The sequence below is a fragment of the Pantherophis guttatus genome, chromosome 8 (assembly GCF_059756535.1).
Source record: "Pantherophis guttatus breed Tessera chromosome 8, ASM5975653v1, whole genome shotgun sequence".
NCBI lineage: Eukaryota > Metazoa > Chordata > Lepidosauria > Squamata > Colubridae > Pantherophis > Pantherophis guttatus.
Window position 1 is genome coordinate 43,539,035 of NC_142070.1, and position 22,873 is coordinate 43,561,907.

The window sequence follows — 22,873 nt, forward strand, 5'->3', positions numbered from 1 at the left end:
TATGTAGGACATAATTTCTATTGATGTTAATTGGTGAAACACAATGGATTTTGGTGTATTTTAGCAAATAAGCCAGTTTAGTATAGTGGTTAAAGCATTGGACTAGAAACCAGAAGACTGCATTGCTAGTCCTTCCTAGGCATAAAGTCATCTTGGACCAGTGATATTCTCTCAGCCCTATGAGCAGTGGTGGGATTCTGGGAGTTCTAGGGGGTTCGGCCGAACCCTTTGTTAATTGCTGGGTCACCCCGCCCCTTGCCCCGCCCCTCCGCACTACTATTTATTCCCAATAAATGGGGCGAGCGAGCCAGCAATTTAACAAACGGTTCGGTGTTTTTTTGTAATTTATTGGCCCCGCAGCACACCGAACCGTTTGTTAAATTGCTAGTTCGCCCGCCCCTCGCCTCCCACCCACGCGGCGCCAGCCTACCGTAGCCAGGGGTAGGCAATTGTGGCTCTTTTACAACCTGTGGACTTCAACTTCCAGAATTCCTGAGACAGCTTGGCTGTCTCAGGAATTCTGGGAGTTGAAGGCCACAGGTTGTAAAAGAGCCACAATTGCCCATCCCTTCCCTAGCCTGAGTTCCGCTGCCTGGGATCCACGTGGGCTGCCACGTGGTTCCCCACCAGCTCCGGACGCAAGAGAGCAGGATGGAGAAAGCAGCTTCCACGCCTTCACTCACCCTCACTCTCTGCTCTGTTGGATCGCCGGCTGTTCGCTTACTCCGCCCACTCCCAATCTATTGCTGCCTCCGGAGTCCCAGCTGATGGCTAGAGGAAGAAAAACTGTTCAAATTCTTACCACGGGGCTTCAAAGGGCTGCCCTATAGCCAGTGGTGCAGCCGAACCATTTGTTAAATTGCTGGCTTGCCCCGCCCCTCCGCACCACTATTTATTGCCACCACTATTTATTGTTTTTTTGTAATTTTATTGGCCCACGGAGCTTCAGCATAGGCTAATTAGCCCCTTGATTCTATCGGCCTCCTGACTCTCAGCTGATTTGTCTCAGCTGTTTTGCTCAGGGCTCTGCTGCTTCCTTGCAAAGAGTCCTGGAGCAATTTTTTTTTCCCCTAGCTATGCTGAAACACGAAAGTGAAACTGCTTTGCTGTTGCTGCAATGTTGGAAAATTAGGCAGGCAGAATTCTTTTCTTTTTCCTCACCAAAAAAGGTAAGTGCAAACAATGGGAAATTTAGGGAAAAAGAGGAGAGTTCAAGATTTTAAAACACAAAAGAAAAAAAGCTCTATTTAACTAGGGAATTGTAATAATTGAGATACTATTAATTGTATATTTCTGAAAGCAGAAATGGTTAAGTTGTGGTTTGGAGGAATATATGGGGGAAATTATTTGGTTTATTATTATTGGTAAATATAATTAATGGATTTGTAAGAAATTGGATTGCATGGAAATAATTGGAATATTCATGGTCATATTGATTAATATACAAAATAGGTAGTTATATAACTAATTGATTTATATTAAAATGTTGAATTTATATTAAACAACTAATATTACATAATTAACCAATGTGAGGATGGATATAAAAATAGATGACAATGGGAAGGGGTATAATATAGAATAGAAGGGGAAAATTGAATTTGATTTAGATTAGAGATGAGGATGAAGGGTAATATTGTTTTTTTACAAAAATAGATGAGGAATAAATATGGCAAAAAGGAAATATAGAAATTGTAAATTTAATTGAAATGACTAAACACTTTTAAATTTGTGAACTGGCCAAATACTCTGTTCAAAGAAAATACATTGTATGTTTGTATGTGTGTTTCTAATTATTGTTATTTATTCATATTTGTTCTCTTTTATTTTTTAAAGTTTAACAATTCATTCTTTATCTTAATATCTTTATATTTGTTTGGGGTTGGCTTTCTTCCCTTTCATCTTTTTTATTGTACAGCAATCTTTCTCGTCAAACCTACCACCTCTCTCTTTTCTTTCCTTCTTACTTCCTCTTCCTTCCCCTCTTCTTCTCCTCCCTACTTCCTCTTCCTTTCTCCTTCTCCTCCTCTCTTCCTCCCTCTCTTACCCTCCCTCCTACTCTAATTTCCCTTCCCTTCCTTCATCCCTCTCTATTGCTGTATCCTTTTATGCATATGGACTACTCAGAGGACTGAAAAAGTTATTTCTGACTGGTCCTCACACTTTTGACCAGTCCTCGAACTTATGACTGTCCTCACATTTTACGTTTTTGCCCTATCTTGTCACCATGGTGAAGAGAAGCAGTTGTGAAATGAGTGACATGGTTGTTAAGAAAGCTGCACGGGCATAAATGTGAGAATGGTTTCAGCCCTCTGAGTAGTCCCTATGCACATAGCCACGCCCACCCGGTCACATGACGAGCTAGCCATGCCTACACAGTCACGTGACCAGCTAGCCATGCCCACCCAGTCACATGATTGCCAAGCCACACCCCCAACTAAGCCACGCCCACAGAATCTGTTGTTAAAAAAATTGAATCCCACCACTGCCTATGAGGAGGTAATGGCAAAACACTTCTGAAAAAAAATGCCAACTAAATGGCAAAACTGAATGGACTTGTCCAGGAAGCCCCTGAGAATCTGACATGACTAAATGGAAGAGAAGAAAAGCAAATAAATTACCAAAAGCATTACAGAAACAAATGATAGCTCATTTCTAAGGATTCCATCTGGGAATGTGACAGACCACTGAAAGATATCAGATGGACATAAGTCAGTATGTTTGTTTCTTTCTTTGTTTGTTTGTTTATTCAATTCAAATCTTTATTGTCAGTGCACAACATATGTACAATGAAATTGGTTGAGCTCCCTCAGTGCACCCCCCAACACAATACAACTCACATTGAAGACAGAAAATCCCTAACCCAATAAATATATTAACAAAACACCCAGTCCTATTGCACCAGTGTGTGAACATGTTACACATTGCGCCGGCCCTGCAGTCCATCATACTACATAGTTATGATGTTATTTCTCATTCAGGAGTCTGTCAGCCCACGGATAAAAACTGTTCTTCAGCCTGTTTGTGCGGCTGGCTATACTTCTATATCTATTATTTAATATATGGCATGAAATACATGGATAGCAGCAGCAAAGATGTATGAAAAGAACACATATTGATAAAATACACATAAGACAAAGATGTGTGATCAGTTTTGTAAAATGTAAAGAAATTCAAGATATTATATACAGTATTAAGTTATAAGTTACATTTTAAAATATGTTTGTTCATAAATAATATCTATATTTAATCACTATATAATCAAAGTATAGACAAAAATACAAACACAATCATCTATAATGTCTATAGACCCTAACTTCAGTTAGCAGCTGCAGGCTCAGATATTACTACTAGCAATGTTTTATTTTTATGACTAATCTCCATTTTAGATATAATAATCATGCTTCAAGAATGAACAAAGAAAGGACACACCTGATTGATGGGAGGAGTCGATTTGATTACCAATGAAATTAAAGAATTTTTAAAATCAAAGCAGGATAACATTTCATAGGTATTTTCCAATAAATTCTTCTAATTTATGTAATTTCCTCTTGTGCTTTCTTGCTCATTACTATTTCATTCTCAAGATATGTATCTTGACGAATTGGTGATTAAAAGAGTCCACTGGTGAATAGAAGGAAAAGAGAAATTAAAGGACTGCAGGAAAATAATTTCTGCAAGTAGTGCTAGATTATCTTCATATACTATACTGTATATAAACTAAAAATTACAAAAAATGACATTATTTGATTCTTTGGTGGCTGTTCCACTCTCCAAAGCCTCAGTAAATTCAATTACTCATATAAGAGGGGGTATTTTTAAAAGACTCTACGGATTACTGTATATGCTATTGATTAGTAAAAATAATTGAAATTAAATATATAATAATGAAAACATGACCAAATATATGAGTTTTTACTGGTGATATATTAGAATAATTTAGTTAATAGAGCATGTTTAGTATGTTATTATTATTATTTGTATAGGATTTTGTATATTTGTTCTTTGTTTGAACTGCCCAGATGTGAAAGAAAGGAAGGAAGGAAGGAAGGAAGGAAGGAAGGAAGGAAGGAAGGAAGGAAGGAAGCTGAATAGTAGAGAGTGATATAAAGCTTATACTGTATATCCCTGTTACTTACCAAAAGCAACTTTCACATTTTAAAAAACTATATAATTCCCTATGTACTTGACACGTATATACACCATTGCAACATAATACACAAATCAGGTCTACGCATGGTATTCATATATTTGCCTTCAAGACGTAAAATTATTGTATCCATAATCTATATAAAAATCAGGGAATTGTTTAAAGTTAACTCACTCTATACAAATAGCAAATGTAAAAAATGGGCATGTATCTTTAAAACTTTAAACAATGGTGTCTTGATTCTGTATAATAAAAATTCCAGATGTGTTTTGACCTCTAGCCTGTCTCACTTATTTAATTTCAAGAGACTATCTGCCAAATCTGCAATGCACAGAAGTTTCCTTTCCAAGATAAGGCAGATATATTAGATTTAGACATTAATTGGTATGCCATATTTTCATAGATAAAACTTTTTTCAAGGCAACTCACAAAGTTCTTTAAATGCTTTACCCTAATGAACTTATAACCAGAGTAATCAGTTTCCTGGCTGGCCCAAGGCAAAAACCATAGTAGTAAAATGTTTACCTGAAACTGGAAAGGAACCCTTGGGTCTCTATGGTGTGTTGAAAAAGATGGAAATTGGAAACACCGTTGCCTGAGAATTATATATATGAGTTGGGCACAACCAGGTTTGTGTACTTTGATAGTAAATTCCATCACTGCTAACTGAAAGATGTAGCATGATTTACAGTATATTATAACTATGTGGAAGTTGGTTGTGTACTATATAAATTGATTAAGCAGTATAGAAACCTAGTAAATAACTTTTACAAAGGAGGAGAGATCTAAGGAACATAAAAATTTATCACTTAATATAAAAAGTGCTCATGTCATCTAAGAAGCACTTTTGGAGACCCTTTCAATAGTAAATTATGTTGAAGTGAATCAATTGTTTGAAAAACACAATTTCCAAACTTGTACCCTAATATTGTTCCTGATTAAGAACCATAAACACTTTGCACCTACAGAAAGGATCCATTAGTCTATTCTAGTTACATTCAGAAATTCTATTAAATATTATCTGTCCACTTCACATGAACCTCTTTGGGCTGAAGCATTTTATATTAATATCAATTAAAATATTAATAAATCCAGTTTAATATTTGAAAATATAAAGATATAAGGCCTTTTTTCTTTTCAATTAATATTTATCTCATGCCAAATGTTGGAAAAGGGTGAAATAAATCAGTGAAAGAATAACATGCAATAATTTTATGCGACTGATACATTGATATAGACATATTGATGCAAAAATCATGCATATTTGAATAGATTTTTATTTAGATCCTACTTGGATATATTCTTTTATTTTATACTCATTGACCTTCTATAAATGAGAGGTTTATATGTTAACGGAAAATTAAGTCATATTCTCTTAATGAAAATTTCTACAGAGTTGCCTATTTGTCTAATTTATGCTGTGGTGGGTTTATCTAGGCTGCTACAACATGCAAAGGATTGTGTAGAAAATAAACTTGCAAAATAAGACACCTAGAAGCATAAACCAATTCTGTTAGATTGAAAATCAAAATGCTTACTGAGATGCTAGAAAAGTTCAGGAGGAGAAATAACAATCTTTATAAATGCAGTCCCTAAGCACTTCCAAAATTTTGCTATGCTGTTTCCAAAAGTAACAGTTGTGTTTTCATTCATTTCTATAAATTGCTGCCTTAAAAACTAAAGGAAGATGCATATGAGCAAAATAAATTTCTGGAACATAAAATCAGAAGCCAGCATAAGGGAAATTTACATCTTTTCCATTATACTTTTTGTTTTTATTTTGTCATGGATATACTGTATGTTAACAGGACCTTCTGAATGCAGTAAAAATTCAGAATTAATTCCCTTAAAAGCCATTGTTTCATGCATTTTCCCCAACCATGTTTTTTAAAAAATGCAATGCTGCAATTGTTAAGCTGTGATGTAAAGTAAATTTCTCATTCTGTAAAACAAGGGATTGAATATGGATGATCAACAATAAGGATTTATTTAAGCATGAATTAGAAGAGTATGCGATGTAAGTATAGCATACTAAACAACTGACTTTGCTTTTCACAAGCTGGCTGGGAAAGTTGCAATTTGACCTTTCACATGAACACAGCACACCATCATAAATACATGCCGATTGCCAAGCACCTTGATTTTGAACACATGACCACGGGGGTTGCAATGGTTGTAAGTGCGAGGACCAATTGTAAGTCACTTTTTTCAGTACCATTGTAATTTTGAATAATTGCTAAATGAATGGCTCAGGATTACCTGGAAAAAAATAATAAGAAACCAGTTGTTCACATTGAAGCATGCACATTTTTAATACATTTTTTCTTCCATTTCAAGCATATTGAGAGAGATAAGGTGATTATCACCATTCAGTGATGCTGGCTGATCTAGTGCTCTAAAGTTCTAGTTCTAAAATATGGGGTATCCCCAAGCCAGGTGGAAATGCCTGGAAAGTGAAATCAGAAGCAGAATCTTTTACTTAAAAGATTACTTAAGTCGGGCTTGAAAACACATTGTGTGTGTTTTTGGGTGGGTGGTTTTGCGATAGACTTGTGTTTCTAATTTTCTGTCACTGTCTCTGCTAATGAGGATATCTAGGAAGGGTAGTGTGTTGATGTTTTCTTTTTCCCTAGTGAATTTTATCCCTTTGAACATTGGTGTTCAAAGGAACACCAGTGATGTTTTCATGTGTGTTTTGTCAGTTCTTTGGCATTTTTATTGCTTAGGGTCCCTGATAATTATACAATTGGACGGAGACCAGGGGTGGGCTGCTGGGGTTCGCAGGGGTTCGGGAGAACCTCTAGCTAAGATTCTGTGCAGTTTGGAGAACCCCCAAATCTCACTCCTGGCTGGCCCTGCCCCGCCCACCCCTCCCAGGAGTCCCCATATAGCCCATTTTGGATGCAGGTAAGTGCAGGGCACACGCGGAAGCTTGGGGAGGGCAAAAAATGGGCTAACGGAAGTTCAGGAAGGCCGGAAACAGGCCCATTTCCAGCCTCCAGAGATCCTCCGAAGCCTGGAAAGGCTGTTTTCACTCTCCCAGACACTCGAGGAAAGCCTCTGGAGCCCCGGGGATGGCAAAAATGCCCCCCCACCGTGGTGCAGGAGGCCGACTAGGCTATGCCCTCCATGGCCACGCTCACTCAGCAACTGGGAAGAGAACCCTTGCTAAAATTTTTGAAGCCCACCCCTGATGGAGAGGTATGTATGGCTTGGGTGTTTTAGAGTATCCATAGAAGCATGGGAGGACAGGGCCACTACCATCTACCACTGGTTTTCTTTGGTAATTTGGCCTTTCTTGGTGAAGTCGCTGATAGGGTTTTTTTTTTTTTTTTTTTTACCAGTTCCCTAGTTTTTGTCTGAGATTGGTGTTCACTGGAATGAAAATTTCTATGTCTCCTAATAATTCTTTCACTTTTTATATATATTCTGTTCCATTCATGATAACAGAGGTTCGGCCTTTGTCTGCATGTAGGATGATGGTAGTTCGGTCTTTCTTTAGATTTTTGAGGGCTGCTTTGTCCTCAGCTTTGAGTTTTGTTCTCATCTTGATTTGGTCTGTGGCATCATAGTTTGTCTGATGGGTCTCTGTGGGAAGTCCTATAGTTTAAAATAATCCTCCTAAGGCTGCAAAGAACTCTAATTGGTTAGCTTAGTGGCCAGCTGGCTATTTTGACCACCCAGTCAGGTTCTGGCGCCTCTTTGATTCTGGAGTTTAGCTTGTGTAGTTTGATTTGTAGCTTGTTTTTCCTTTTTCCAGCATATCTCTGGGCAGTTGTCTTGATGGTGGTTGTCAGCCTTTCCATGTGGTCTGGTGTGCTGGTCTGTTCTAATTGTTCCTTGAGGTTTTCCATCCTGATATTTGTTTTGTCTGAAATGTGTATCTGTGATCATGAGCTGTATCATTTTCCACCAACTTTCTTGAGTTATTTTCCATCCTGCTCTGCAGTTTATTGGAGATTTGTATCTGACACTAGTAGGCAGGGAATGCTGGCATAGGCATTCCACTAAGGAATGTTTGTTCCTTAGTGGAAGTATGCCTACATGCAAATTTTTCCCCTTTGGTTATTTTCTGAAGCAGTTGACACCCGTTTGTGATAGAATATTCCCTACTATCGGTACAATTGATGTCATTCAGTCTAGTTGCCCTTTTGTAGATGGCCATAGCTACCAGCTACAAATACTGTTGGCTACTTCAAATGAGCTTCCTTAGATTTCTCCTCACCATTGTCATTATCAAGCTTTATTCTTGAATATGTACAAGCTGGTGTTGAAAGTAATTCTTATAAATTCATTTTATGCTGTTAGAGAGAATTGTATTTACCTCCTCCCTCGCTTCCTGCCATAACAGATATGCTATCAGTCTATCAGTGAAATGACTGAGATAGGCCTCCCTAAATTTAAATATCTACCAATCACTGTCATGGTATTTACTGTAACAGACCTTTCTCTGTGGAAGTATTTTTATTATTATTATTTTCTCATAAATCACTTCCCTACTTTATCTGACAGAGTCGGGATACACTGAAAGTTTGTCTAGGCATTTACTTGAGATAGAATTGCATGAAAACTTATGTGCATAATAATGAAAGGGAAAACCATATCTGGTTGTGGATACTGTGGCTTTTTTTCCTTTTTCCTTATTTTTCTTTTCTTTTCAGAGTTACTGTAGCTGATTTTCAACAAGAATGAAAACAGGAAGCCTTGCTACCATATCTCAGGGGGAGAACATTTTCCTTAGTAGACTAATACGCTGTTACTTTTATTCATGATATAAGGAGTCTGCTTGACACAGGTTTTATGCTAGTCTTAAATCTGTGCAACGTGAACTTTGCAACTACAGGTAGTTCTCTACCTACAACAGTTTGTTTAGTGACCATTTGAACTTACAACAGCACTGAAAAAAGTTATTTATGACCATTTTTGTTGCAACATCCCCATGGTCATATTATCAAAATTCAGGTGCTTAGTAACTGATTCATATTTATGATGGTGGTTGTGTCCAGGAGTCCTATGATCACCTTTTGTGACCTTCTGACAAGCAAAGTCAATAGGAAAGCCAGATTCACTTAACAACCGTGCTACTAATTTAACCACTGCAGTGACTCGCTTAACAACTGTGGCAAGAAAGATCATAAAATGGGGCAAAAGTCACTCAACAACTGCCTCACTTATCAAAGGAAATAGGGGACTCAATTGTGGTCGTAAGTCAAGGACTACCTGTACAGGTTATGATTATAGGTAATGATGCTAAAACAAAATTATGTAGGATTAAGATGGCACAAATAATGCATCTGTGTGATGTAATGCAACTGATAATAGTGGCTGCTATGTTCTGTTCTGTTTTGTTTTATTATTTTATATACTTGTATGCAGTTTATTATGTGTAACATTGATTTCTTGCATATATTGTGTCTGGTTTTTCAGGCAGATCTTTTTTTCCAGAGCAGCAGTTCGTATTAGCTAAGAAAAGAGTGATGGACCTTGCCATTTGGCTCAGTATGTTTTTTAAAAAAAAATCAAACAAATATGGGGATGAAGGGAAAAGCAAGAAAATCTGTTTTTCAAGCAAAAAAGAATTAGTTGGCAATGGGTAGGCATTTATGTACCACTCAGCTGGACTTCTCTCTCCTTCTTGGCTTTCTTGCTCAAATAGCCAATTGTGGTTATTACTCCTTTGGCTGACAAAGGGTATGTTGAACATCAGTTCTTCAGTCTCCGGTCAATTGCCTTGTTCTGTTTGGCAGAAGGAACAAAGCAAACCTTCTGCAGATGCTTCTTCTCTGGCTGGTTTAAGCAACCAATATATTTTCCCTCTTGTCCTCTTCACGGAAGGCAGGAAGAACAGGCTTCCAACAGTCCTTAGGCCCCTCACCAAAGGATGCAGCCAGAGTGTGCTACTCTCTATATCTCTAATCCCAGAGCAACAATTAAAGTTCTTATTTTATTCTTACTCTTTAAAATATATATTCCCTTTTCTCCAATAAAATGGCACTTATTCCAAAGTAAATATACTTTTTGTCAGGGCTGCAGAAACAAACTCCTTTTATTCCCACAGGCATGATGGCAAGGACAAATAAGTCAATTTTAGTTTTCCCCATTTTCATTTTTCAAATTTATCAAGTTCAGGGTTCTTTGGTGTCCTAATTTTACAGGCCTGTCAGGTTTATTGCAGTTGAACTTTTTTTTTCGATAAATTTATACTAACATTTATATGCACTTTGGTGTCACTATCTCCTAAATGTTTATTTGTAATTGTTATTAATATATCCAATGTTCCTAGTTTCCCAAAAAGCATTGATACCTTAGGGGCAAAACATCAATCATGCACCTGCCATATTAATTGTTGTTGTTGTTTTACAATTTCTTTCACTGTGGACTCCTCCGGCTTTATTTTTGCCCATACTTTCCCAGAATACATTATTGCTAAACAGCTGAATTTCACAATGCTATTTTTTATCTGAAATTTAAACTAGATGAAATTATTTTCCTACTTAATAACGTATTATCATTTAAGTAAGTTGAACATGCCTCTCTGCATTACCCTCCATCCCCCCAAAAAACTACTACTTTTTGTCTAAAATCAGAAAAACAGTTCTAAAACTTCCAATTGGAGGAGAAACTTTCCAATCAACATCATAAACATGGTTCACTAAAGGAAACCTTCAATAAAGCCATTAAGTTCACAATATAAAATTATTTATTGCAGCTCTACCATTGAATGAGTCACTATTGGAGATTTGCTGCGTTGCAGTCAAGAAGTGCAGATAGATCAATGGTTCATGCAGAAACTTACAAGATGGAATCCTTCTGAGATATTTCATTATTACACCCACAGATGCACATGAAAATAAAAATTGCTTCCCCAAAAAATAAGATGCACCTGCTGTTTTAATGAGGAACAAAAATGTCTTCCAACACTGCAGCATTTATCATTTTCCCAATGCTGTTTATGATACATAAACAGGATTACTGCAATACCCTCTACATGGGGCTGCCCTTGGGGTGCACCCGGAGGCTCCAACTGGTCCAGAATGCAGCCGTGCGGGTTGTTACAGGAGCTTCCCGTTACTCCCGTGCAACACCTCTCCTGCGCGAGCTGCACTGGCTGCCGGTGGGCTTCCGGATCCACATCAAGGTGCTGGCACTTATCTATAAAGCCCTTCATGGCATGGGCCCGAGGTACTTGCAGGACCACCTCCTACCGGCCTCCCACCGCCCAGTGCGTTCTCATAGAGCTGACCTCCTCCGGGTGCTGTTGGCCAGACAATGTCGGCTGGCGACCCCCAGGATGAGGGCATTCTCTGTGGCCGCACCGACCCTCTGGAATGGGTTAGCCATCGAGCTCTGGATGGCTCCCGATCTCCGCACTTTCTGCACTGGCCTGAAGACATGGCTTTTTCAGCAAATTCCCTGACCGACTATGAGGCTTTTAACTTTAGGGATTTTAAATTTGGATTGGTTTTCAGTATTTTATTGTTGTGGTTTTTATTGTGTGAGCCACCCCGAGTCCTATGGGAGAAGGGCAGCATATAAATTTTAATAATAAATAAATAAATAATTAATTAATTAATAAATAAATAAATAAATAAATAAATAAATAAATAAATAAATAATACATAATCAGATTTGCAAATATCCGGAGAGGTGGCAGAAAGAAACACTTCTAATGTGTTCTGCTATGAGGATCTGACTTTATCCTCTATGGTATCTGTATCATGCAATATATTGAAATAGGCTGGCCTTGAGGAGTTTGTGTATTAAATCATGGATCATGTATTAAAGACCGCAGTATTTTGCAAGGGTCTGTATCAAAAAGCAAAGTTAGTTGGGATTCAAAGCCATACCTCTTTGATCATACATGTGACATTGACCCATGTACAAAAAGGAGCAAGGCCATCTTGATTTTGTTTGACCTCCTCATATCTGACATCTGCAGATGCCAGATATGAGAGAAAATTATAATAAATGGTTGAAATAAGTAAGGGAGCTTCTACTGCCTCCTTTGCTACCAGATCTCTGAGCTGAGTCAGCAGAACTATAATTTTGTGAATTCTACATAGCTGAAGGGTGTTGCTGTGCTTGTTGTTTTGGCTACTAGTTTAATGGTGCTAATAAAAATAAAGTATCGGATTTAGTTTGCCATTCCACTTTTATCCCATCATTGTGAAGATACTGATTTGCACTATAATATGGATGAAGAATCTGGGGACTTCCCTATGTTATTTAACTGTACCCCCATGACTATTTTCTTAACTTATGTGGTAATATTAAAGAAGGGAACACATAATTGGCACTGCTGGGGCAGAGAAAATGATGAAATGTTCATTGCAGTGTAAACATGAGACTTATGTATTTGCATCTGAGATCTTGTTGTAAGTATAAAAGTCTATTGTATGATATATTGCATGATGTTGCAATAGTATTTTGTCATTTTTTTCAGCATTATCGTTTGTAACAGACACTTCTGGAGCACAACCTTTTCAGCTTTGCCCCTACTGTTTATATTTTCCCAATATAATGTGTCATTTTGCTGGCTTTCAAAAGACACTGACACATAAGCTAAATTATCAGCAATAGTTTGGAAACAAGAAATGATAAATCATTGGGTACAATGTTTGGAGTATTTTTATCTATTTTATATTTCACTGAATCATACACCTTGTTGTTGCTGTTAGTTGTGAAGTCATGTCCAACCCATCACGACCCATGGACAACTTTCCTCCAGGTCTCCTCTACCATCCCCCTGAGACCATTTAAGCTCACACCGACTGCTTCAGTGACTCTATCCAGCCGCCTCATTCTCTGTCACTCCCTCCTTCTTTTGCCCTCAATCGTCCCCAGCATTAGGCACTTCTCCAGTCAGTCCTTCCTGTTCATTAAGTGGCCAAAGTATTTCAGTTTCATCTTCAGAATCTGGCTTTCTAAAGAGCAATCAGGGTTGATCTCCTCTAGGACTGACTGGTGTAATCGCCTTGGACTCGCAGGAGTCTTCTCCAGCACCATAGTTCAAAGGCCTTAATTCTTTGACACTCAGCCTTCCTTATGATATCATACACCTTAGATGTCACCTAATCCAATATCCTACTAACTGCAGGTTCCACAACAGCATCTTTGGGAGGTTGTTGTCCAGTCTCCAATGTAGAATAATATTCCTAGCTCAGAGTTAAAATTAGGAGTCCTTGGTACTGTCTGAGCATGGTTGTTTTCTTGCAGACTCTTCATTACTAAAACTAGGTTACATCATCAGTGCTAATAAATTTAAACTGAGAACAAACCCCACTCCTTACTAGCACCGATGATATTACCTAGTTTGGGTAATGAAATGTCTATAAGAAAACAACCAAACTCAGAGACCACCAAGCATCCCTCCTATCTAGCGTCCATTTGAAAGCTTTAATGAAGGAGAACTCACCACTTCACAGCCCTGTCTAGTTGACAATTCATATAGTCAGAAACTTTTTTCTGATATCTAGCCTGAACTTTCTTTTTTGTCATTTTTATTCACTGGTTTTGTTCTTGTTGTCTAAGGCAATAAAGACCCTCCTTCTTCTTTATGACAGCCTTTCAAACAATTGGATATGATATGATAGTTGCATTATATTTACATATCTCCTGGGACACTTAATATATGTATGTCCTTATTTAAATTAGTTGTTTTGAAATTACAAATTGAAAGAATAGGCAATGATTACAACAAATCTGAACATAATTTAGAATTGTTCCAGTAGTAGCTATCTATAGTGCTTCAAATTTGATTCTTAAATAGTTTTGGAGAGCATGCCAGGACATGAATATAGCACCTTTCTTCAACTTTTTTAAAATAGCTATATTCCTCCTAGAACATAGCATCTTTCTGGAATTGAAACTGAAGTTTTTAATAACCCCAAACTGTAGGAACACTTAAAAACAATTCAGAAGTGTTTTGGTCCACCCATTAGCCAGTCAGTAATTTTCTTCATTTTGATCAATGATCCGGTTATAAAGAAAATTAAACTTTAAACAATAAAGAGAAAGAACAGGAAATATATAGCAAAATTTTAAAAGAACATCATATATCAATAAACATATATCATTGGCTAGGTTTGTTCCCAGTTCATTATCATTTCTATATTTTAGTTTAAAAAGAGATGATTATAATTGCCAAATTTACCTTGCATGAACATTTTTCATTAACTTCTTAATTAACAACAACAATTTCATGTAAATGGAGGAGTGGACCAGACCCCACCAGAGACTAGATACAGAGTTGTTAATTTTAAAGGAGTAAAAGAATTGTAAAAAGTGTCACAATGGGAGAATTGTACATTTTTCTATTAAAAAGTATAAAACAGCCCACTGATCAAAAGCTCATCTCCCCTACTAACCCTTGGGCCTCATAAAGCATAACTTTAATGAACTCTGAAGTTGCCTCTTCATGTGCGTGAAACAAAAGCACTCAACTCTTCAGGTGTGGGATACAAAGCCTTTATTTAAAAAATTCAAAGCCCTAGTCTAAAATAGCTGTTTTAAAAAGCAGTTACATGTTTTCAAGCATTATAGCTCAGTCGAGTACAAAGGTTCCAGTTGAAAGGATTAAAAAAAAAAACTTACCTAACCATTAATAGTTAACTTCAGTGATTAGTTACTTATCGGTGAATCAAATGTTTTGACCTCTTTAATTAAGGTAATCATACACATATAATTGTTTGATCCAGTTATTAATCCAGGTTCAGTTTGACACCCAAGTCAAACCTGAACCTGATAAAGACCTTCATTTTTTATCCTGTTTTGACATTCCAAAGTAATGTTTCTCAGCTAGAGACAGAAAATAGATATAGAATAGTTTTGAGAAGGATCACTTTCACGCCAACGATAAGAGTTGCCTGATATATGAGTCTCTGAGATCAATAAAGGCAAGCAGGTACAGGTAGAGTGGATTAGAGGTGATAGATTTGGAGATCTTTCTCTTTTCCCAAGAGAAAAAGGATCTGGCAAGACAACCTGTTCTTCTGTGCATGCTTTTTCACTGCTGCATCGGATTCCTTATTGGAATGTTGCAATGAAAAATGACAGATGCAACAGTGTTGTGACCTTTGGTGATTGATTGGGGCAGAAGTAGAGCTACTTAGGGAAAAAAGGAATGATCCAGCAGGACATAAACATTTTTTTTTTGCATTAGGTTGATAGTAGGATTTTTATTCATTAGCGTCCACAGACATCATGTTCCTGGAATGTATGTTTATGTGTGTATGAATGTAGAAAGCTAAGTCAGAAAAAAATCAACATCTTTGTACACAGGCTCGGGGGAAGGGGCTGATTAATTTTATATTGAATCATCTCTCCCTGAATTCTCTTTTAAGGTGATAGTCTCAATAACATTTTTCTCTTTCCCCATATTAATCTGTATTGAAAGAGTGTTTTTAATTTTAAAAAATGTACACATTTCATCAGCCGCTACTGGAAATGCTTATTGTTTACTTTTTGTATGCTTTCTAATAAGTTATTCTCCTTCTTCCACTAGGATCTTAAAGTCAACAAATATCTAATAATGTTTCAAATAATGTTATTTAGAAATAAATAGTTTTGATGTGCTGCAGCACATCTCTGAGTTGAAACCCTCCAGATGTATTGAGACTGCTGGATGCCACCCTTCTACCAAGCCTCAAGTGCTTAGTTAGAAAACCAGCTGCTTGGTAATTCTATATACAGAGAGGAGAGCAATGGAGATTGAATGGGAAAACCCTCTTCCATTCGTAATTTATTCCTGTTGCAATATTTTCAGGATCAGACTCAATAAAGATAATAGAAGTTAAAGCTTTAAATATATTTCTTTTTAATTATGATAGGCATTCTATATTCACTGAATATTCAAGGTAGAAGCGACGAGAATGGTGAGGGTGGCTCCTTATATATACAAGGGGTGGAGCTAGGAATGGGAGTGGTAAGTTATGAATACATTAAAGTCCAAAGAATAAGTTAACCTCTGATGTTCCATATATACATTATTTACACATTGGAGAATAAGGCATTTACATCTGACAAATCCCCCTCTAAATGCCGGTTCGTTACACAACACCAATTACATTCTGATTCAGGACAATATAATACATATAATTTAGAAGTTAAATATTTGTGTTGTTTAGAAGGTAAGGGTTTTGTTAATATGTCAGCTAATTGTTCAGAAGTGTCGCAATGTATTGCTTTAATGAATCCGTCTTGAGACAGTTGTCTCACATGCTTAAACTTTATATCAATATGCCTGGACCTTTGTCCAATTGCATCGGATCTGGATATTTCAATGGCCGCTTTATTGTCTTCATGCATAATAAATGGTAAGGTGGGTTTCTTCCAAACATCAGTGATCAGATCATTGAACCATACAAGGTTATTTGCAGCTTTGGACAAACAAACATATTCCGCTTCTGTAGTAGAAGTGGCTACTAGTTCTTGTTTACCAGTATACCAGTAAACTGGACAATCATTCAATAGAAAAACATAACCAGAAGTACTCTTTCTGCATGATGTATCACCAGCCCAATCTGCATCAGCATAACAAGTAATTTTTGGTTCTCTGTCATTATTGGGTTCCAACATTAAACAAAAATCTAATGTACCCTTCAGATATCTTAGAATTCTTTTGACAGCTTCCCAATGATACAAGGTTGGTTTACTAACATATCTTGACAATAGATTGAGAGGTAATGCAATATCTGGCCTAGTCCAATTAGATATATAAAGGAGTGAACCTATAACTGATCTGTAAAATGTGTTGTCTTTAAACTCAGGGGAAGATTCATCAGTGTTTCTAAGAAAATCAGTTTGCATAGGGGTGTCACAGGTTTTAGCATTATTTAAGTTACATTTGTTTAGGAGTTCGATGATTTTATCTTTCTGTGTAAGTTTGAATCCCCTTTTAGTTTTGTTAATTTGCACACCAAGGTATTTATTCACTTTACCCAGAGATTTCAGTGAGAAGTGTTCATTTAACTTATTTACAAAGATTTCCCTGCTCTCTTTATGCTTTCCAATGTATAAAATATCGTCCACGTAAATTAATACAAATTCAATATGATCATTACTCTTTTTTACAAAGAAACAGTTATCAGCAGTGGTGGCGTTGAAATCCATGGTCTTAAGTACTTTTACCAAGCAATCGTACCATCTTTTGCCGGATTGCTTTAATCCGTACAGACTCTTATTTAATAACCAAATTTCGTTCTTATTAGTGTATTGACTGTGTGGTGCTCTTACATATATTTCCTTATCTAATTTTGCATGTAAGTATGCGGTCTGTATGTCATATTGGAATACGTCCAGATTGAGTGCAGATGCTACTACAAGGGCTGTTTTGACACTCTCTGTTCTCACTGTGGGTGAATATGTATCAGTATAGTCTTCTGGATATTTTTGTGCATAGCCTTGTGCAACTAGTCTAGCCTTGTATAAGGTATTGCCTCCTTCTAAGTTCTTAATTTTATAAATCCACCTGGTACCTATAATTGTTTTATCCTTAGGTGCGATCGCAGGTGTGAATACATTTAATCCTTGTAAACTTTCCATCTCTTTTTCCATAGCTAGTTCCCATTTTTCTCTTTCTTCATGTGGAAGTTTCAATACTTCTTCATATGTATTAGGTGTTATTTGTTCTCCATTCATATGCATTATGTAATCTTTGTATTTATTTGGTATTTGGTTTCTATTGTTTCTAATAGTTCTTTCAGGCTTGCTATGGTTATCATGCAAATATCTAGCTTCCTTTTTTGTTAATGTGTCTGTCTTTATTTTATGCTGACTATTAGTCCAAGTTTTGGTTTTGTTCTTACTTTTGTTAATATTTTGATTTTCTGTTGTTCCTTCCTCGCAAGATATCGTATCTTTACATTTATTAGGAAATATTTCATTAAGGTGCAATTTTGACCAATTGGCCTGTTCATGGAACACAGCTGTTCTGGATACTATAAATTTGTTATTACTATCAATAAATCTGTACCCTTTGGTTCCAGTTTCGTATCCCATGAATCTTAATCTCCTGGATACGTTTTCTCCCTTTCTCCTCAATTGTTTAGGTATGTGTACGTCTGCAGTGACTCCAAATATGTGCATGTGTGATAATTTGGGTTTTCTATTGTACATCACCTCATATGGTGTCTTATTCACAATACTGGACCAGGTTCTATTTTGAGTGTAATTCGAATAATGTAATGCCTCTGACCAAAATTGTTTGCCTAAACCAGCATCCTCTAATGTGCACCTAATCATGGTTTGTAGTGTGGAATTTTTCCTCTCTGCAACTCCATTTTGAAATGCAGAAAAAGGATTGGACGTGAAATGTAACATTCCTCTATCCTTTAACCATTGGGAGAATTCTTTAGACATGAACTCACATCCCCTATCTGTCATAATTTGCTTTATTCTGATATTATGTTGTGTTTCTATACGTTTGTAGAATTCCTTAAATTTCTGAAATGTTTCATCCTTGTGCTTTAATGTGTAAACAAAACCATATCGGCTGTAGTCATCCACTATTGTTAGGAAGTAACGTTTTCTATAGGTAATTGAGGGACTTAATGGACCAACTAAGTCCATATGTACCAAATCAAAAATATTGTTAGTTGATCTGTTAGATTTTTTTGGTCTGGGACTGGTTTTTAGTTTGGTGGACTTACATACTGAGCATTCCAAATAATTTTCACAATTTTTTATTTTGACACCTTCTGCGTGTTCAGTCATTTTTTGTACTACAGGAAAGCTTGCATGTCCTAACTTCCTGTGTAAGATGTGAGCACACTCATCATGAATTGGTTTACCTATTTTTGGTTTCTTTTCCTTGTATGTGTTTTTGTGATCATGAGTTATTCTACACTCATCATTGTCACTGTTACTGACATTTTCATCATCTGCTTCAATACAATCTTCCATATTTGAATCAATGTTATGTAAACATCTTTCTTTAGTTATCAGATAGGGTAGACCTCCTTTTATCATTACAGTACCTACATTTGTTTTGTTCTTTTCTATAGTTGCTTTCCCCTTTGAGAAAACTATATTGATATCAGATTCTCTGCTTAATTTTATGGCACTTAGTATGTTGTGAGGTATTTCTGGGATTAATAATACCCCCTCTATTTTCCCTAGACCAGGCAAGGTCACATTTCCTTTGCCTAGTACTTGAACCTTTTCTTGATTAGCTACCTTTATCACAAACTTATCTTCTATAAATGAAGATAATATACTTTTGTTGTTGGTGGTGTGATTTGTTGCACCAGAATCAATAAGCCAATTGTTATTCTCATCCTGCTGTGTTCTGGTGCTGTCTTGTTTATTTAGCCCATTCAGTGACCCAGATTTCCTCTCTTTTGAATTTTCTCTACCCCCTCTACCTTCTTTGTAATTTGGTGGGCTTCTATATTTGTGTCTATCTGTGGAAGATTGTCTGTAATTATATTTGCTCCTATATTCTGGTCTATGTCTCTCTCTTGAGACTTTGGGGCAGTCTCTTCTACTATGTTCCCTGGATCCACAATTGTAGCATCTAAAGGCCTCATTATGTTTATCTTGAAAGACTACTTTCCTAAAAGGTTTGTGGTCTGTTTGGTTACTGGATCGATTTTTTCTTGAATTGTCTTCTGCTATCAATTTGTTAGATAGACTTTCTATGGATAAATATCCCAAATTAATGGTATCTAAGTGTGACATAAAGCTATCCCATGATGGATCAAGTGAATTGATAATAACACTTTTCATTGTTTGATCTGAAATCACTTCCCCCCTCAATTGTAGCTCAGCTCTTATTTTGTTTAGATTTATCAAATGCTCACTTATAGAAACCCCTGGTTTTACTCTAGAGGAAAAGAAATCCTTAGACATTCTTGTGGTTGTAGCTACGCTATCGCTGTGAAATAGATTAAACATGCATTGAATTATTTCTGATACAGTTAGGTTTGGTTTGATGCTATGATACATTGCAGGAGACACGCTAGATATTATTATGAAAAATGCTCTATGATGTAAACAATCTATTTTTAAAGTCCAAGGTCTTCTTGGAGGGCTAGTTATAAAGAATAGTAAATTTTCTTTCATGAAAATAACCTGAAGCTGTTGATACCACTCTTGTAAATTAATGCCATCAATTCTAAGTTTTGGGAAGTCACTGGGTAAGTTACCTACATTATTCTGTCCATTACTTACAACCTGGGGCAGTCCGTGATCTCTCAAGTGCAGGAAATTACAGAACGGCATTGGGATGCTTGCAATGAGTCTGCGCGGTTCTCTGGCCAGTTCAAGTCCTTCTGGGTCGTCTACGTAGTTTCGCACATGCGCGTTGTTCATTTCTTCTTTGGTGGCGTCGTGGAAGGTTCTCTCCCTTTCAGCTCTCTCGATCCGCTCCTCCTCAGATGAGTCGGTCTCTGGCTCGGTTTTTGGGGTTCTGGTGGTGGTGACGGTTCTTTTCTTCTTTTTGTGTGCGTTGGTATTCGATTTTGTCTGTGGTGTAGGGCGAAATCGGCATGGCTCTCTGGGCTCGGGCGTCGTCGCTTTCGAAGTCAGGATGGGAGCGTGCAGGTCTTGAGTCGCCGGTTTGATTTCTTGCTTCTTCGTAGATGTCTTGGTAATTTTCAGTCTTGGCCCAAAAGCAGCAAAAAGCGTTTTCATTGCTGATTTTACTTGAGATTTTGTTAAATCGTCTTCACTTTCTGATTTTGGATCATCTGAAGAGTTTGAGACTTCTTTCTCACTTTCTTCGTCTGATAGTGTTTTTCGCGCCAGAAATTTTGAACTGAGCGTTTTGATTGGCTCTGCTCCATTCTCTTTTAAAGTTCGTTGAAACCAAGATGGCTGCCATTCAAAATTTCGCGCGGGATCACATCTTTTCTTTTTAACAACTATTTTCTCAGTAGTCATCTCACTTACGATTTTTTGATCTTTGGGTTTTTCTTTAATGACGTTTTTCTCTCTCGCTGCTCCGCTGTTCTTCAGCATCTCCTGGAGGTCCGCGATGAGACTTTCATCATTCTTTTGGCTTTTTAGTATCTTTAATATCTCTGGCCTGAGTTCGTTATTTTCTATTTCGATTTCTTTCTGGTCATTATTTTCACTCATTAGTTCTTCTTCTTCAGTGGTGTATTCTTCGGATTCTCTCGAAATCGCATTGGTGGATTCGTTGATCATCTCTTGATCAGTTTCTATTTCTTTGCTGTAGGCCCTGGTGTTGGGCCTATCTTTCTTGGACATTTTTAATTACTTATTGAGTCAATTAACCATCCTCTGCTACCAGCTTGTTGCAATATTTTCAGGATCAGACTCAATAAAGATAATAGAAGTTAAAGCTTTAAATATATTTCTTTTTAATTATGATAGGCATTCTATATTCACTGAATATTCAAGGTAGAAGCGACGAGAATGGTGAGGGTGGCTCCTTATATATACAAGGGGTGGAGCTAGGAATGGGAGTGGTAAGTTATGAATACATTAAAGTCCAAAGAATAAGTTAACCTCTGATGTTCCATATATACATTATTTACACATTGGAGAATAAGGCATTTACATCTGACAATTCCTTTGTACTGTGATATGTATCTGAAAGAAATGCAGCTGAAATGCATTGCCATATTGCTGTGAATATATAAATGCAAATGCAGTATATCAATAAAGACTCTGACTACCATTGGAAGGAATCAGGTTCAAGTCCACCTTCTTTTATGGAAGCTCACTGGCTTTGGGTTACTCTCTCCCAATCTAAACTTAATTAATTAATGCATAAAGACTGCCAGGTGTCAAAACACACTGTGACACTGACTTAGGCTATTTCTCCACTCCTTAGAAAATCTTCTAGAGTCACTCAGCCATTCCTGTGCCAATATAGTAGTAATGAGAGCAGCCTTTATATTACTGCATTAATGAATGGATGGCTCTAGAACCGTGATGGCAAACCTATGGCATGCGTGCCTGAAGTGGCACACAGAGCCATGTCGCCTGGCACGCGTGGTGTCACCCATTCCTCTTCCGAGTTTTTGGCGTGCATGCGCGTACGACGATCAGCTGGCCTTTTTGCATGCGGCAGTGCTGGAAACTAGAAGAGCTGGTCTTCCGTTTTCCAGCCAGCTGATCATCGCATGCACATGCATGCCAGAAACCCAGAAGAGTAGCTGGCTGAAACCGGAAGTTCAGTAGCTGAAACTGGAAGTTTATTTTTGGGCACGCACATGCGCCCTGGGCAGCTCTCTTCTGGGTTGCAGCCCAGACACTCACACACGCTCCCTTTTCGGTACTCAGTGCCGAAAAGATTCACCATCACTGCTCTAGAATATGTTCTAAAGCCCCTGCATGGAAAGAATGAAATAAGAAAGTTTACAGACTCTGAATTTTGTCCTTTTATCATAGCTTCAAGTAACAAACATTCAAACACACTGAAGTATGAAAACTAGGTGGCATGTAATATTAAAAGATTCATTTGTAGTTCAGAGGTTCTGGACATCTGATTAACTAAACTCTAATCACTTAGTCTCCAGCCAGGTACCCCTAGACATCAATTTCATTCTCTTGGTAACTGCCAGTCTATATTGACTCCTGAGTTTTAAAGTGTTCTTATTTATCAAGCAAACAAAATCCAGTTGTAATCCTAATTTTTTTTTCAAAAAAAATTTTTTTTGCTCCCCATCCCATATACCACTGAATCATTCTTTAAAAAATAAAAATTATAGGGGTGGGAGTACGGAAATATTTTTGCTTGCAAAATGTGACTATCTG